The sequence below is a fragment of the Argopecten irradians genome, unplaced genomic scaffold, assembly GCF_041381155.1.
Source record: "Argopecten irradians isolate NY unplaced genomic scaffold, Ai_NY scaffold_0546, whole genome shotgun sequence".
Classification (NCBI taxonomy): Eukaryota; Metazoa; Mollusca; class Bivalvia; order Pectinida; family Pectinidae; genus Argopecten; species Argopecten irradians.
The window spans coordinates 1-18,436 of record NW_027188013.1 but is presented as its reverse complement, the minus strand read 5'-3'; the positions used below and the strand labels follow the sequence as shown (position 1 = coordinate 18,436).

At 35.4% G+C, this 18,436-nt stretch overlaps 1 pseudogene; it reads left to right on the top strand.

The window, feature by feature from the left end:
- The first annotated feature begins 8,908 nt into the window (after positions 1 to 8,908).
- Positions 8,909 to 9,991, top strand: LOC138312977 (uncharacterized; annotated as a pseudogene).
- Positions 9,992 to 18,436: the final 8,445 nt, after the last annotated feature.

Below are 18,436 nucleotides of genomic sequence, written 5' to 3'. Positions count from 1 at the left end.
TAGTCCTTTATACCAGCATGCCACATGCCAAATATCAGTACATTGGGCCTTTTTGTTATTGAGAAGAAGTTGTTTGAATGAAAAGTTTACGGATGGTGGACGTGCACGACAGCCAATGATGCATGATGACAAAAGGTCATCCAAAAAATGCAAGTTACCCTTCAGGTCAGAGGGTCAGATGACCTAAAAATGAAATCAAAGAGACATTAAATGAGCAACTGTGACCTTTTATTGAATACATGTAGAAATGAAATATACAATTTTATCAATAATTTTGTCATTATATTTCTTTCATAATTATAAGAGGCAATGTAATAAATTCTGACAAATTTATAATTCAATGAATTCTGACAAAACATTAATGTAACAAAATCTTGTGCCACAATTATGTTGCAAATTATGACAAAACAGTAATATTTACACAATCTGATTAAAACCATTAGTTCATGGCTTCAAAGCAGTCTCATTCCATTATCTTGTATCTAATGGTTCACCAATGTCGATTAAAACTGTGCTTTTGATTGGCCTTGGTTCATTAATGCTTTATCAAATTTGCCATTGTCCATTTGGCATTCAACCCTCATAATTATATACTGAATGTTCTCGAATGCTATCTAGTGACATTAATAATTTATGACATCATAACTAGTACTAGAAGTTGGAAATTACAAAATCTTGATTGTCAGCTTATAGTTTGTTTGGATTTACACAGAAATAAAAAATATAGATAACTTAATACTACATTTGTACATGTATAACTTTAAAGTGAATAGTCGGGCAAAGAAAACCAGTCTAAATGCGTTCATTGGCCATCCAAAAGTTCTCACATATTAATACGACGGTCAAGTTCTGCTAAATTCCCAGTTCTGACCATTAAAGTAAAGAAAATTTGAAAGCATTGAAAGCGAGGCTGTGTAGAAATGTAACCACGGACATAGTGAGCCGGGAGGACGTTTTAGAATTTCCATACTTTAAATTAATTTCTTCGTACGCAGACAGATTTTGACGAGATATTTTATTTTTCCATTTCATAAGAAATTATACTGGATACATTCACACCATTTTTACCGACTTTAGCCATCCTTACCCGACTGTTCACTTTAAAGTCCCAATATCTGTATCTGTCTTATTTTTTTCATGATTTAGAAGAATGTTGAAAAAAATATTGTTGTAAATCATGCAGAGACATGACTAAAAGTCAAGATGAGCGATAATAATTTCAGTGAGATCGGAGAAAGAAACCTGAAAACATGAAGTGGGCCAGTGGCCTTCTTGGATTACCAAAATCTTTATATAAAATATGATTGTCCTTCCCAAATGATGAAGTCAAGATGAGCGATAAATTATGTTGACTTCAAAAGGACCTACTGGAATGATTTGTTCACACCTTTGTATTTAAGATTTGTTAGCATACCACATGTATATTCACATAACCATCGACAGCCACGTGTACGTTTGAGAGGTGGGGAAGGGAAGCCAATCTTGAGGCGAACATCCCACACTCTGAATAAAGTACAGACCACCAGTATACCGCGTCATGAATATAACATTATATATAGATAGGTATATTGATTCACATGTAATGTATAATAGTGATTTGTCTTTTAGTCAAATTGGACATCCCGACCTCTACCATACATTGTTAATTACAAGATATTATACTATTGAAGATTATACTGACGAATGTACGTCAGTGGCGTAGCGCCCGTGCATGCTTGCATGCTCAAGCATGCAAAAATATTCTGACTTACATTTTTATACAGTCAGAAAAAAACACAACATTTGAATACACGTAACGCTGCAGAATATAAATTACGTATAAATACATATGATATGTCCAACTATATGCCTAACATAACTTTGTGCACATTAGAAAGATTTGAAGATTGGCCATTCTGGAAATTTATTATGTATAATAGTCTATATATTTCCGGTTACCACGTGCATTTAGTTGTTAAATTTGATTGTTTGAATCTTGTCGAAGACAATATTAGACTTCTTCACAAAAATCCCTCAAGCAAATGTGGCTTTTGAATCGGGAAACACTTACGAATACCAATTCGGTGTCTACTCACGAAATGGTTGACTTTTATTTTTGTCGAATATGAACAGATTGTTGATTTAGAAAATATTTTTTGTTGTTGTAATTGTTAGAATTAGAACAGAATAGGTAGAAAAATAGGTTATAAATACTATGTTTAGTTTTTTTTAATTGAGGTGGTCGTGGACTGGTCCCTTCTAACGCAATTTACGCAATTTTGACAGTGGTCTTTGACTGGCTGTCATAAACAAACCAACACGTAAACTAAATTTAGTTCTGCATTGTTATCAACTAAATATCGTGACCTCCATTTGACCATTGGAGTAAAATGATTACTACATTGTAACAAGTTCCCGTCAGCTTCTGGGGGGCTTCGCCCCCCATACCCCCTACCGGGGCTTCGCCCCTGGACCCTGCACCCCCAGGCATGCAGGCCTATCCAAACCTAGCTACGCCACTGTACGTTTAGGTCTAAATACATTATGTATAACAAAGTGATTTTCGGGTCTGTCACTTAAAATGAAATATCGTCTTTACATATGTAACTATTTGGCCTGTGATGCATTTTTTAACAATTTTGTTTACCTAACTTACCGTGTGTTAACATTGTAACTTGCACGTGCAGCAAATAATTTCTATTTAATGATCTATGTATTTTAAATTTGAATTAATAAGTAAAACACAAGTCTGTTGCAGAATTGACGTTTATAATTTCAATGTTGAAAACACCCGGTTAAACTGTAAATTAAGAAATTGTTTGCCTCACTTACTAGTAAGGTAAATGCATCAAATAAAGTTAAATAATCAATTAACCACAATTAAACTGATTTCAGGCACTCGATATCGTTCTGATCAACGTTCATCATCACTTTGTAGAAACAATTGTCATGTAGCTATCATACATACATGTGTACCTTCAAAGTCTCCTTTTTACGGTAAAACTTGGTTTTACCAGTATTGGGATCGCAATTCCGGAACTAGCTTTTTACCCCCCCCCCCCGGCTGGTGACGTGAAGAATAAACTGAATAACCACACATTTGTGGTATATGTAGTTGTAATTTGCACCCAGATACAATATAAACTAGTTTAGAATCATTCTGTAAACTTATTCAGTAGCATCAATATCATTTTGAGTGGATTGTGAAGAAAATAAGAAAATATAGTGAACGGCATTTCATTATTAAGTTAATAATATTCGCATATTAAATAACAGATACAAGTGGTGTCGTGGTAAGTCCTGTGCGTTCTATGCGGACGGCCCGGGTTCAACCCTTATCGTCGGCAGATTATTTTTATTTTTTTTTTATTTCATATTTTTATTTGTTGTTAATTCACCATTCTTGAAAATAATCTTTTATTTTGTCTTTTTATTTATTTTTGTTTTATTTTATTTTCCAAAAGTTTTTACACTAAATTACGAACATCCCACTATTACGGCCACTTATTTTCAGTTCCGATTTTTTTTTCTCTTCAGAAATACAATCACACCGCTATTCCGTTTTACGACCAATTTTCATAGTCCCAACGACCACTAAATTAACACTAATTGACCCTTTGATTATGACCACAGGCACATATGACTTCACACCTCGCTGTGCCTCACCTTCCCGCACGCAGCAACCCGTGGACAACTACCCGCAGGTACATCAGTCAGTCTTTTGTTTCCGTCGACCTAATTATCAGATTATCTACCTGTACTAGGAGAGTGTTAATCGCCATCATTTGCATACTTGTGACTGGCAGTTGACGTGATCGAAACCACAAGTAATGCAACGTTCTTTCGATAGCCCTGGTGGCGAGATCGAACGATTTAGGCAGTTCTTTCTCATACGTGTAACGCCAATGGAATTAAAATTCTTTAATGTATGAGATATCTTGATCTTATTTCAGATATTTATGAAGTACCGTACGTCAATCATCTCATTTCAATAGATGTGTCATCTATTTTGTTGCGGTAAACAATTGGTGTTTTGCATTAGTTAAAAGTACGCTTGACTATTGCACAGTAGTCTTTCAAACACTTTACCGATTGTGATCGTAAGTTATTATTTGACCAATCATTGCACATGGCGGGATAATTAAAATCGATTTACGTAAATATTAATGATAATTTACACAGATCAATACCAATTTTAAAACACACAGATTCTCATTTACCTCAGGTGATACTATGTGATGATTAAACCAGAGACATAGATAATTTAATAACTATCTAAATCTCTGATTAAACTAACGATATGTATTTGAATTATAATCAAAACATAATAGAAAATAATGTCTAGAAAAGTATTTTCATTTAGATTGTCAACAATTACTTCAGTGAAATTCAGTTTAAGATTTAAATAAGCACACACCATTAACTTTATTTAATGAAAAAATATGTCTATGCTCTAGAAATAAATGGTATAGTCATTATATGTCCCTAATTTATCAAACTTTAAAAAATATTTGTAAATATTGGTTTTGATTAGATACGCATGCATTAAAATATGATATGATTAAGATTCTAATGGCCGACAAAACTAATTGATCAAATATAGTAATTTGCAAATTTATCTTAACCAAAATATATCAAACTGGTTTTTTCCCCACACGTACATGTACATACTCAGCATACTATGTTATGTTTCTTATGTTTTTTTTATATATATAAATGTAATGTATATGTCATGTCAAGTTTATGTTGATGTCCCATGTATTTGTAAATGTGTTAAATGCAAAAAAAGGAACATAAAATTAAAAAAAAATATATATAATATACATTTATATATACATGTATATTGCATTTTTCATAAAATTTCAATTTTGAAACAAAAAATACAGTACATATATTATGTACCGGTCAGCTAGGATACAGAGTTTCTGTTCTTGATCGTCATGATCATAGAAGAAACCTGGTCCACCTCAGAATTAAGACCACCTCGCTATTAAGACCACTTTTACTGAGACCACTGGGTGATTTTAATAGATAGGTTTTAATGTAAATACTGTTATACATATTCTCAACACATGTTATATAATGTTTCTGACGTCCCTTGCTCATACACATTTTCATTTACAGCGGTTCGGAGCGGTAGGGAGCTGGGTTTTCGAGAAAAATATTTCAAAGATTAAAGGATAGATAACCACCCCATATATACATCTCTTCGCATCCTGTAGCAGTGTGCAGCCAAACGTGAAGGTGTGATACATTGATCATGACCACATCAAAACAATAAGCAGTGATCTAGAGTTGGCTGTTCTATTGTTTAGAGGATTAAGTGTCATTTTATAACGAAATCTTATCGTTTGGTTGTTTATGCAAATTAAATGACAAAATTCGGAGGTGATTATTTAAAATATAACTGAAATTGTAATACATGTACGTACTATTCTGTACTAGGCAAAGGTACTTATATAATTTGTAACACAATGTTTTTTTCAGAGTAGATTATCATGTCAAAGTAAAACTGCTGAGTGAATCTGCTATAATATATATTGAAACCACTGAAGCTTATAATTTTCGTTACTGTAAAGGAAATTTTAGAAATATCAACCCATTCCAAATGATTCGACTGAACTAATTAAGTCTTCCCATCTTCTCCTCCCGGTAGGAGTATGTTATTTTTTCATTACATTGTACAGATCAATATGAAATATTTAATGTAAGTAGGAAACAAATTTGACATATTTCAGAGTCAGCCTAATTCAGGTATTCTCTGATAGCAGATAATAAAACCGTGATATTCCACAAAATTAGTACTAATCTGATAGATTTGTATCAATTCATCAAAACAGTAAAAAGTAAGCGTGTCACTATCCTTCATTAAATCATATACCAAAATTATGTTTTTCTTGAACCAAGCCTTATAAGAACAGTTTTTCTACCAATATTCATATTTCAAAGTAAATTATCATGTTCAAGCCTTACGAAAACAGTTATGGAACCAATAGTCAAATTTCAAAGTAAATTATCATGTCAAAGTAAAGTTTCTGAGTGAATTTGCGATCCGAATTTTGGACCTATCCTTGCTCCAATTTTTGCTGAACAACTTTCCATAATGTTAATTAATACTAAAAAGTAAGAAGATATTTACAAATTGTAGTTAGAAAAGGACACTGATGACAATATCTGTCATTTAGGTAACTCGTGCCGTTACCGTTTGTTAGAATATATGTTGTAATGTACTACAAACTTGATAGACATAGAGAAAAATATTAACATGTTTTGACAAAAAACATCCTTCGTGCCATTTACATGTCGTTTAGTTAATTAACTCAGGTTATTTAGTTTTTATAGTTAATATATATACATTCATGTACTTGAAACTTGATAAAGCATATACCGGTAAACAGCTGATAGCTGACAGAGATTTTTTTTCTCTCTTTCCCACTCTTTCCCCTCTTTCTCCCTGATATGTTGCCAAAGTAGTATTAGTGAAGTTATGAAGCATGAGAGTCAACCTTTAATGACAATATACGTTAGTTTTATATGTTACACGGTCTGACAACCATTAATTTTTGTAGTTATAGATAGTATGGTGTTCTTAAACTTGCTAGATACATTTTTGTTAAAAAGGAAATCCTTGATGTCATTCATATTAGTCATTAAAGGCCAAATACGTGTACGTTATTGCTTAAACATTATATGAGATTTATATAATATAACCAGTAAGTTTTTTCTTGATATCTGAGGAATGCCTGTTTAGTTTTTAACAAAAACAAAATCAATTTAATTTGACATTACAAGTCACCATAATGCTGAAACTTTTCTTTATATAAACTTGACAACATAAATACTTCCTCTTTGATTGAAGGTTCTGCACTGAAATGCATTATGTGTATTTAGAATAACTAGACCTGTACAAAATGTGAGAAAATAAATCAATGTGATAAATTATTACGACCAAATAAAAAACAATTATTTGTATTAGTTTTTCAGCCTTAGTTTAAGTCCTTTTTTTGGTTTTGATCGTTTTCCAATTTGCAGTTATACTGATAATATAACCATTGACTTATCAATCTTTTTAAACACTCGAATCAACTCCTATCATCCAGAAGTTTTACCGCAGCAGTACTTTCAGTACTTTGATTTTCAATGGAACCGGTAACTCAGTTTCATTAGTACACACTATAGATGAAGGCGCCTGATACCCAGGATTTAGATGTAATGGGAATGGTAGATTTACTATAGGCGTGCAAGTAGATGCTGTAGGGGTTGTCGGACGGTCGGGAATCATGTATACCATTGGTGTTGAGTAGAAGTGTTGTGAACTAACAAAATACGGATTCATGGAGACAGTAGTATTCCCGGGGGTTGGGGGTGTAGGTATGGTGGAGTTTCCTGGTGTGGCCACATGTACATCGGCGGAGGATGGAAAGTTCACTCCTCTCTGTTCCAACATATCCTTAATGGGATCACTTGGACGAGTTTTGGTAATCTTCACACTTCGATCAGTTTTCAAGATATGAGAAAACGATTTCGCCGCTCCGTCCAAATCTTTTGGAACTACCCCACGGTAATGCTTTTCCAACACTGCTATATCCGGGTGGATCACACTCATTGCCAGAGCACGTAACCCATATGCACCCACTGGATAATATTTATCAATATTTGTGTTTACAAGATGCGGTAACACTTTCGCAAAAAAAAGTATTACACGTGTCTTCATAGTTGTGTTGTTTCAATGCAAGATTTTGACGCAACTTTTCCATGTCTTTCGTTAGAGTTTTCACTGTAGTAGCAGCGTCGTTAATTTGTTTTTTCTCGATATCGTGTTTATCAATGTCATTACACATGTGCGGCCCCTCACACACTCCCCACTCGCAATTCCTCTTGGTGTGTCCTAAACGCATATGACACTGGCCACATTGAGATTTTGTTTTGTCCTGTTTGATACTGTCGTTTGAATATTTTCGTTCCAATGCATGCAACTGTTCCCTGGCACTGTCAAGTTCAACCATTTTAACACGAACTTCATCATTCAGATCATCCATCATCATTTGCAGTGGCGATCTATAAACGATAGTTTTGGAAACGGGTGCGTCAGTCACCTGTACATGTACCGATTCCTGAACTTTGTCCGTTGCACTGTCGGGAAACGTAAGTGACCGAGGTTTAAGCGACTTCAGGGCAGTACATGTATCACGAGGACGAGAAACTTCTGCAGGTGTAGGGGATTTTCCATCGAAAGTTTTTAACTTTAGTCTCCGCATTGCTGTTCCCGATATAGGTCTTGCACAACGAAAAGCTTCTGTAATACACGTGTCGCTTACAGCCATGATCCATACACCTTCGTCATCTAGGTATTGTAAACCAAAGAGTTTGTTTCTCAAACTTTCGATTCGACCTTGCAAATCGCATCTCAGTTCTTCAAATGTACATACCTGGTCCGGAATGTTAAATTTTCTAACTTTGCCGACTCCATACTCGATTTGAATTTGCAGTGTTTCCATGTTGCTAGTATTTTGCGGGTAGATACATGTATGAGACCAATGCAGATGTGGTTGATTTAGCGGGTAGATATAGGTTTGGCGGGGTACATGTAACGGGTGCCTTCTGATTGGTTCGCGGAATAGAAATACTAAAGATGTTCAATGTTGATATGATTTGGGGCCAGGTAAGGGTCAAATAATATTTTAAGCTTCGCGTCATAACTGTTATATTAATTATTATAATTGGTAGATACATTGCAATTTAAAACAATTCAAAATACACACAAGCTCCAAACATATATTGTATTTTAATGTATAAGTTTCATATCAATTTTGCTAATTATATATAAGCTTAAAAAACTCCACCCCTTATCAGTCAGGGGCCCCTCTATATAATTGTACACATTAGGCGCGTTTTTATCAGTGAGGATTAATTAAGTCTACAATTCATGATGGGAACACGAAAAAACAAATACGGTAGAGAATATCATAATGGAACAGGAATTAGCCAAGATCTCCGCAGCCTTATTATTCAAGAAATAATTGAACTTGGTGGCAATAGTCAGTCTGGAAATGTTCCTCGTGGAATCTACGTGAAAGTGGCGAACACGTTCAGGGTTGACGAAAAAAGCGTTCGGACATTTTGGAAAAAATATATATCTGAAGGAAGCATGTCTGAGACTGCTCGACATAAAGCTGGGAATCCAAAACTTAATGGAGCGGACGTTCAACTTGTAAGTTTTTTAAAACGCAATACACCTTCAGTTACAGGAAATAAGATTAAAAGGAATTTGTGTAAATATTCTCCTGTGTCGGGAAATGTTCATAACAGCACGATATACAGGGCAATGTCGCGAGAATTTGGATTTAACGTACAAAACGTATAAACCGCCCATCGTGTGACCGATTACACAATATAATATGCAGTACACCGCCAGGCTTTTATTGACTTTGTCAAACTAAACGAGCTGATCAAATAAAATTCATGGACGAGAGTGGATTCAAACTAACAACAACAAATATCCAGCGTATGGGTCATCTCCAAGAAAGGACAGGCGTGTGTAGAAATAGGGAAATATCGTCCGGGTAACAAACCTCACTCTTAATTTACTTGTTGGATTAAATGGTGTATTGTATTTTAATTTTGTAAATGGTGCTTCAAATATGAACACATATTTGAATTTCTGGGGTGAAGCAAGCGCGTGCCAAGATAATATGGGATGTCCACGTATTTAAACCAGGAGACGTCGTGATAGTTGACAATTGTAGTATACATCATAACCATGCAGAGAGAGTGTTGCGTCAATATTTTTAGTATGCAGGGAGTCCAATACACATTTCTCCCAGTATACTCGCCAAATTTCAATCCTGTGGAAAACTGCTTTGCTAAAATAAAAAACATTTTTACTCAAGAGAGGTTTCAGGACCTAGCTGGAATAAACTTAAAACTTGCTATAGTAAAAGCCATCGAAGAAGTGATTGAGACGGACATACGGGGGTTTTACCGGCACACAGGATGCTTTTTGAATGTGTAACCAGGTAAGTCCCCGCCCCCAGTTAGATTGTCGCTGCTAATAAACTCCGCCCACAGTTTGACTGACACTATTACCGAGCCGATAAACGTGCTTACGACTGGTTGAAACTATTCACGTGATTTGTGGTTTGAACGATCGGAAAGCCCATTCCGGACGCTTGAACGCATTTCACTGTAAAGCTTAAATTAAAAAAAAAAACATTTTGGGGCCTGCCCTAGGGGTCGGACCTATCTCATTTATATAAAATATGATTGTCCTTCCCCAATGATGTTTCACACCAAATATGGATGTAATCCACTCAAGTGTTAAGGAAGAGTAGGCTTTTGTATAAATAGTCTTACGCATGACGCACGACGACGGACAAAACATGATGACAATCAACTTAATATTGAATATTGCTAGGTGGGTCCCATTTAGTAAAACAGACTGAAGTTAGCAGACACTGTAACGTCGTTGCCGAGGACGTCATGTGACTATCGTAACTACGTAACGTCTGTCTAAACTCTTCCGAGAACTCTGATTTCCGTTCGGCAATAATCGTAACTTCTATGGCGACCAGTTTAAAACGAAGGCATGTTTACAAGTATCGACTTTTAACAACTGCCGTACCAAAGCTATTAAGAAATCATTATAAATATTCTTTGATATATTATAATTTCAAATACATCTACAAATACTAACTTGAATTTTTGTTGATAGTTAAGTATAGTGTGGCTTTAATAGAATTTCCCTATTGGGCACAGCCTCTTCAAGTTTGCAAGATATATCCACAACTGTCATGTGCATGACAATGTCAAAATGAACTCAATATCTAGGCTTTTGTAAAGTCTAATACAGTAAAACAAATGCTCCTTGTACCTATATGTGGCAGCAATATATTCCTAACCTTTTTTTTTTAAATGAAATGTACATTTTTTTCGCAAATTTTGCCAAAATTCGCGAGCTAAAAAACCAAAATTTACAAGTCAACAGTAATACATATTAAGTGGCAAAGAAGCATACACACATTTTATCTTCTTAGTTATGTTCAAGATATATAGTATGAAAGGAATACAAATACCACTAGTTTAAATAGGTGATATGACCTTAATAGAGACATTTCATTTCAGCAATCGTTACATGAAAAGACCTTTAAACTCGAAGCAATGCTAACAATTGCATACTTGCTCCACGGTCCATACCAAATATTGATACCCTACTCAACTTTATCCTTCGATAAAACCACCAGAAAGATACTTTAATCCGTAAGTAAATTAAATTGGAAAAAAGTTTATGCTTTATTGTAATAGGATGGAAAAACATACATACATGTATATGTATATACAAGTTTAGTAAAAAAAAGTCTGGTGTTGTTACCTTTTACAGTTTTTGCACTGGTTAAAACCCTGAAATATTTTTAACTACAGTTTTTAAGGCTTAATCAATTACATTAATTCTATAAAATCTCATAATCATGAAATGAAAACACCATTTACACAACTACAACTTATATATGGTGTGAAAAATCAACAATAAAAAATCTAGCAAATCTGCCATTTTATCACATCCTCAAATCATGCATATGGCCTCATTTCTTGATATACATTTTAGTTTATACAATGATGTCGCAATTGATTTCACCTTATTGTTGTAGCTGTAGTAGATTTATTTGTACAAAAAATGTGTACATGTCAAAAACGTTCTGTTTGCAAATCTACTGAATCCTTACACCAATTAACATTCCTTTGTTCTGTGATATTTCATTACAGCGTATTATGTCTAAATATATCAACCAATCATAATACAGAGAAGGAATCCCCGACAAAAGAAAACAGTTGTGTAGTGGATAATTTAAAGGCAATTGGTCTATATTACCAACGTTGGGGGTTTGATGTGCGCCAATGATATCATTTCCAATTATTTTTTGTCATTTGAAGACTGAAATGTACAATATGTACGCTGTACTCACACCCGAGCCAAAGTCACAAATGTTAAACAAATGCAATACATAACCACAGAAGAGTTGATGAAATTGGTTTTTGGACAGGAGCATACACCTAATAAAGTAAACATACTACTGTAAGTAACACTTCACACACATTTCACTACCATGGTCTTTTTTGGCATATCACAGTAAAACCATATATTTCCTATATATATGTGCAAATTTTAATGTTCTCTTAAACTGATTTGTCCCTTTAATACTAAAACGTTGGAACCTTGTACATGAATACAGTATATCATTTTAACTATATAGTTTCATTTGACTTGGTAATGATTAATTACAGAAGGAAGGAATTTTAATTGGTTTCTGGATTCTGTAGATTTTCACTAACAACACTCTTTGACATATACAAATGTTATGTACAAATAACTCTACTACTAATATAACAATAGGATTTTGACACACAATTTCTCGGTACTTATTTTGTTGTTGATAAACGTGCTACAACTAACATAACATAATTGTATCAGTCTATTTTCTGATAATGTTATTTCCTGCATGGCACAGTCTGGTTATATGCAATAGTGACAAGTAAAAACATCACATGGGTTAAGTTACTGGATGTCAGGCCAATAATGCCAGTTTTCAAATGCTTTTTTTACAGGAGCTTCATACACCTGTGTATGTTTTCAGTATTTCCTGCAAAGTCTTGTGTCACACATGGTTCATTGCATTCTTCTGTCACACATGGTTCATTTCATGTCAAAGCGTTCTGGAAAATAAATTAATTTATATAATAAGATGAGACTCTAACAGAACTAACTTCTTTAAAAAAAATATCTGGTCTAAAAATGAATGTAGACAAAACTGAAATAATTTGGATTGGTTGTATGAAATACAGTAACGAAAGGATGCTTTCGGAATTTTGTAATTGGGGAAAAACTAAATTTACGCTACTTGGTATTGACTTTGATATAAATCTGGATGATATATACCAAAACTAAATTTTGACAAAAAAATTGTTAAACTGAAAAGTCTGATCAGCACCTGGAAAAAAGGAAACTGACTCCTATTGGTAAAGTCCATATCATAAAATCACTAATGGTTTCTCAATTTAACCACTTATTCATATCTCTTCCCAACCCAAGTGAAAAGGTTATAAAAGAAATAAATACAATTTTATTTGAATTTTTATGGGATAGTAAAACAGACAAAGTTAAAAGAGCCAATATAGTTCAAGAATATTTTAATGGTGGCTTGAAAATGGTAAATTTAAATGCTTTTATTAATTCCCTTAAATTAGGTTGGATCAGGAGATTATTCACCTGCGAAGGGAAATGGAAATCTATTTTAAAGGAACACATTGATTTTGATTTACTATTAAATGTTGGTGGTGAATATATTTTAAAATGTATTAACCTTTGTACAAATGATTTTTGGAAAGATACTTTTAAAGCCTGGGACTTTCAAGGACTAATATCTGCTGTTCGTAAACGTCTGCCTAACCCTCAACCGCAAAAAACTATTACCACTTATACGTCCATATGTTCCCCACTAAATATACGGTTTCTTACCAGCCAAACTTTACAAATATGAAAAGTTTCTTTCAAAATTTCTATATGCTATTCTTAATAAGTCAGAAACTGAACCTACAGGTAAGCTGAAATGGCAAGAAGAATTTTTATTAGATGAAGAAGAGTGGAAGCATATTTATAACATTCCTTTTAAAGTAACAAAAAACACTAAACATCAATGGCTTCAGTTTCGTATTTTCTCATTATATTCTGACAACCAATTCAAATTATTTAAGTATAGTATAGTAGCTAGCCCTATGTGTACTTTCTGTAATTCAGAGAGAGAAACAATGATTAATTTAATGTGGGAATATCGAGAAGTACAAAATCTATTGCAAAACTTTGAAACTCTTTTAGATGCTCTTTATATTCCTTTTTCAATTAACAAACAATCTTTTCTTCTTGGTCTTAAAACTATAACAACATTAATGCATCAGTCGATAATGTTATACTTTTAATCATTAAGCAATACATTTACAGAACAAGGTGTTTTCATAAAACCTTAAATATAAACACATTGGCAAAAAATATAAAAACAAATGTCTATTCATAGACATATTTTTGTACCATAAAGATTCACACATAATTGATTCCCATTTACAAATATGTTAATTAGTCCTAATTTGATTGGCCATAGGTCACTGACCGCTGTAAGCCCCATAGTAGATTTATACGTCTTCTGATTGGTCAAGCCCCTGATTTAGCCCTTGTAAGACAAAGGGAGTCCCCACTATAGAGCCCCATCCATACAGCTTCAGACGCCATCTTTCAAAATTGGGAATATTTCTAACAAGAGATCCCAGAGGGATCTTGGCGCCCACCAAAGAATGATCTATGTCTGACAATGGAAAGAGGGATCTTTTCCCTGCTTTTCAAACACACTACTACATATTGAGAGACAGATCGCTATAGTACTTTCTAAGAAATAGTGGTAACAAACTTCAACAATGAAATCTAAGATGGCGGCCGGTTGGCCATCTTGTTTCGATCAAAATCAAAAGGCATTGACCGATCAGTCCCAATATGCAATATGCAGGTCCTAGGGTAGTACCTACATATAAAATTTGAGACAGATCACTTCAGTACTTTCTGAGAAATAGCGGTAACAAACTTCAATTATCAAAATTCAAAATGGTGGCCTGTCGGCCATCTTGTTGACCGTTCGGACCCCAAAATGTAATTAGGGACCTAAGGGAACCTGCACATGAAATTTGAGACATATCCCTTCAGTACTTTCTGAGAAATAGCGGTAACAAACTTCAACTATCAAAATCCAAGATGGCGGCCATCTTGTTGACCGATCGGTCCCAAAATGAAATATGCACAACAAGGGCCCTAGGGAAACCTACATGTGAAATTTGGGAGAGATCCCTTCAGTACTTTCTGAGAAATAGCTGTAACAAACTTTAACTATCAAAATCCAAGATGGCAGCTTAAAGGCCATCATTGTTCAACCGATCAGTTCCCAAAAATGCAATATGCACAACTAGGGTTCCTAGGGGAACCTACATAAGAAATTTGAGAGAGATCCCTTCAGTACTTTTGAGAAATAGCGGTAACAAACTTTAACAATCAAAATCCAAGATGGCGGCCTGGCGGCCATCTTGTTAACCGATCGGTCCCAAAATGCAATATGCACAAACTAGGGCCCTAGGGGAACCTACATGTGAAATTTGAGAGAGATCCCTTCAGTACTTTTGAGAAATAGCGGTTTCACAAACTTTAACTATCAAAATCCAAGATGGCGGCCTGGCGGCCATCTTGTTCATCGATCGGTCCCAAAATGCAATATGCACAACTAGGGCCTAGGGGAACCTACATGTGAAATTTGAGAAAGATCCCTTCAGTACTTTTTGAGAGAAATAGCGGTAACAAACTTTAACTATCAAAATCCAAGATGGCGCCTGTCGGCCATCTTGTTCACCGATCGGTCCCAAAAATGCAATATGCACAACTAGGGCCCTAGGGGAACCTACATGTGAAATTTGAGAGAGATCCCTTCAGCATTTTGAGAAATAGCGGTAACAAATTTAACTATCAAAATCCAAGATGGCGGCCTGTCGGCCATCTTTGTTCATCGATCGGTCCAAAAATGCAATATGCACAACTAGGGCCTAGGGGAACCTATATATGTGAAATTTGAGAGAAGATCCCTTCAGTACTTTTTGAGAAATAGCGGTAACAAACTTTAACTATCAAAATCCAAGATGGCGCCTGTCGGCCATCTTGTTCACCGATCGGTCCCAAAAATGCAATATGCACAACTAGGGCCCCTAGGGGAACCTGTATATGAAATTTGAGAAAGATCCCTTCAGTACTTTCTGAGAAATAGCGGTAACAAACTTTAACTATCAAAATCCAAGATGGCGGCCTGGCGGCCATCTTGTTGACCGATCGGTCCCAAAATGCAATATGCACAACTAGGGCCCTAGGGGAACCTACATATGAAATTTGAAAAAGATCCCTTTAGCACTTTCTGAGAAATAGCGGTAACAAGAATTGTTAACGGACGGACGGACGGACGGACGGAAGGACGGACGGACGGAAGGACGGACGGACGACGGACCACGGACAAAAAGCGATTTGAATAGCCCACCATCTGATGATGGTGGGCTAAAAATGTCAGCATTTACATACTGTTTTAGAAGGTAGAAGAAATTTAAAACATCCCTCCAACCAACCCCGTCCTTCCAACCTTTATGTGTGAATTTATGGTTGTTTTTATTCTTATTAATATATCTTTGTATCATACATATTGTAATCCTCATCCTTTGTTTTCGTTTAGGTTACATGTTTGTTGCGTTATTTTCGCTCACCTTCGCTAAAAATTTTCAAGAAATTTAAAATCATATTTCCTTATAAAATAAATCTATTAAAATAAACGGCTTCCCCTCTTTATCAGGGGTATGCCAAGATTTAAGAGCCATCCTATTGTTTAGTCTTTATTTCATGAAAATTTTGAGCAAATAAAGTTCGAGGTATGGACCAAGAAGCCTTGCTGATTTGAATGTAAACATGTATATAACTTTAATCTTTAGCAGGACAAAAAGAATATTATAATATTCACAGACACATATCAAATGGTCAAAATGATTTTTTGAAAGCAAAATTTATAAAAAGTTGGAGTAAGTGGACACCGTTTATACAATTTGATATATGAACTCTTTTTACGAAAAAAAAAATAAGAACCAAGGATAAATTCTCTACCATTAGATAAACAAGAGATCCCAGAGGGATCTTGGCGCCCACCAAAGAATGATCTATGTCTGACAACAGAAAGAGGGATCTTTTCCCTGCTTTTCAAACTTTTACTACATACTATATATGAACCTTGAGAAAGATCCTTTCAGTACTTTCTGAGATATGTAGCAGTAACAAACTTCAATTATCAAAATTCAAGATGGCTACCTGTCGATCATCTTGCTGACCGATCTGTCCCAAAATGCAATATGCACAACTAGGGTCGTAGGGGAACCTACATATGAAATTTGAGAAAGATTCCTTCAGTACTTTCTGGGAAATAGTGTTAACAAACTTTAACTATCAAAATCCAAGATGGCCGCCGGTCGGCTATCTTGTTGACCGATCACTCCCAAAATGCAATATGCACAACTAGGGTTCAAGGGGAACATGAATATGAGAAATTTGAGAGAGATCCCTTCAGTACTTTCTGAGAAATAGCGGTAACAAACTTTAACTATCAAAATCCAAGATGGCCGTCAGTCGGTCGGCCATCTTGTTGACTGATTGGTCCCAAAATGCAATATGCACAACTAGGGCCCTAGGGGAACCTATATATGAAATTTGAGAAAGATCCCTTCAGTACTTTCTGGGAAATAGCGGTAACAAACTTTAACTATCAAAATCCAAGATGGCCGCCGGTCGGCCATCATTGTTGACCGATTGGTCCCAAAATGCAATATGCACAACTAGGGCCCTAGGGAAACCTACATATGAAATTTGAGAAAGATCTAGGGCCCAAGGAGAACCAACATATGAAATTTGAGAAAGATCCCTTCAAAACTTTCTGAGAAATAGCGGTAACAAACTTTAACTATCAAAATCCAAGATGGCCGCCAGTCGGCCATCTTGTTGATCGATTGGTCCCAAAATGCAATATGCACAACTAGGGCCCTAGGGGAACCTACATGTAAAATTTGAGAAAGATCCCTTTAGTACTTTCTGAGAAATAGCGGTAACAAACTTTAACTATCAAAATCCAAGATGGCCGTCAGTCGGTCGGCCATCTTGTTGACTGATTGGTCCCAAAATGCAATATGCACAACTAGGGCCCTAGGGGAACCTATATATGAAATTTGAGAAAGATCCCTTCAGTACTTTCTGGGAAATAGCGGTAACAAACTTTAACTATCAAAATCCAAGATGGCCGCCAGTCGGCCATCTTGTTGACCGATTGGTCCCAAAATGCAATATGCACAACTAGGCCCCTAGGGAAACCTACATGTAAAATTTGAGAAAGATCCCTTTAGTACTTTCTGAGAAATAGCGGTAACAAACTTTAACTATCAAAATCCAAGATGGCCGCCAGTCGGCCATCTTGTTGACCGATTGATCCCAAAATGCAATATGCACAACTAGGGCCCTAGGGGAACCTGCATGTGAAATTTGAGAAAGATCCCTTCTCTACTTTCTGAGAAATAGCGGTAACAAACTTTAACTATCAAAATCCAAGATGGCCGCCAGTCGGCCATCATTGTTGACCGATTGGTCCCAAAATGCAATATGCACAACTAGGGCCCTAGGGAAACCTACATATGAAATTTGAGAAAGATCCCTTAAGTGCTTTCTGAGAAATAGCGGTAACAAACTTTAACTATCAAAATCCAAGATGGCCGCCAGTCGGCCATCTTGTTGACTGATTGGTCCCAAAATGCAATATGCACAACTAGGGCCCTAGGGGAACCTATATATGAAATTTGAGAAAGA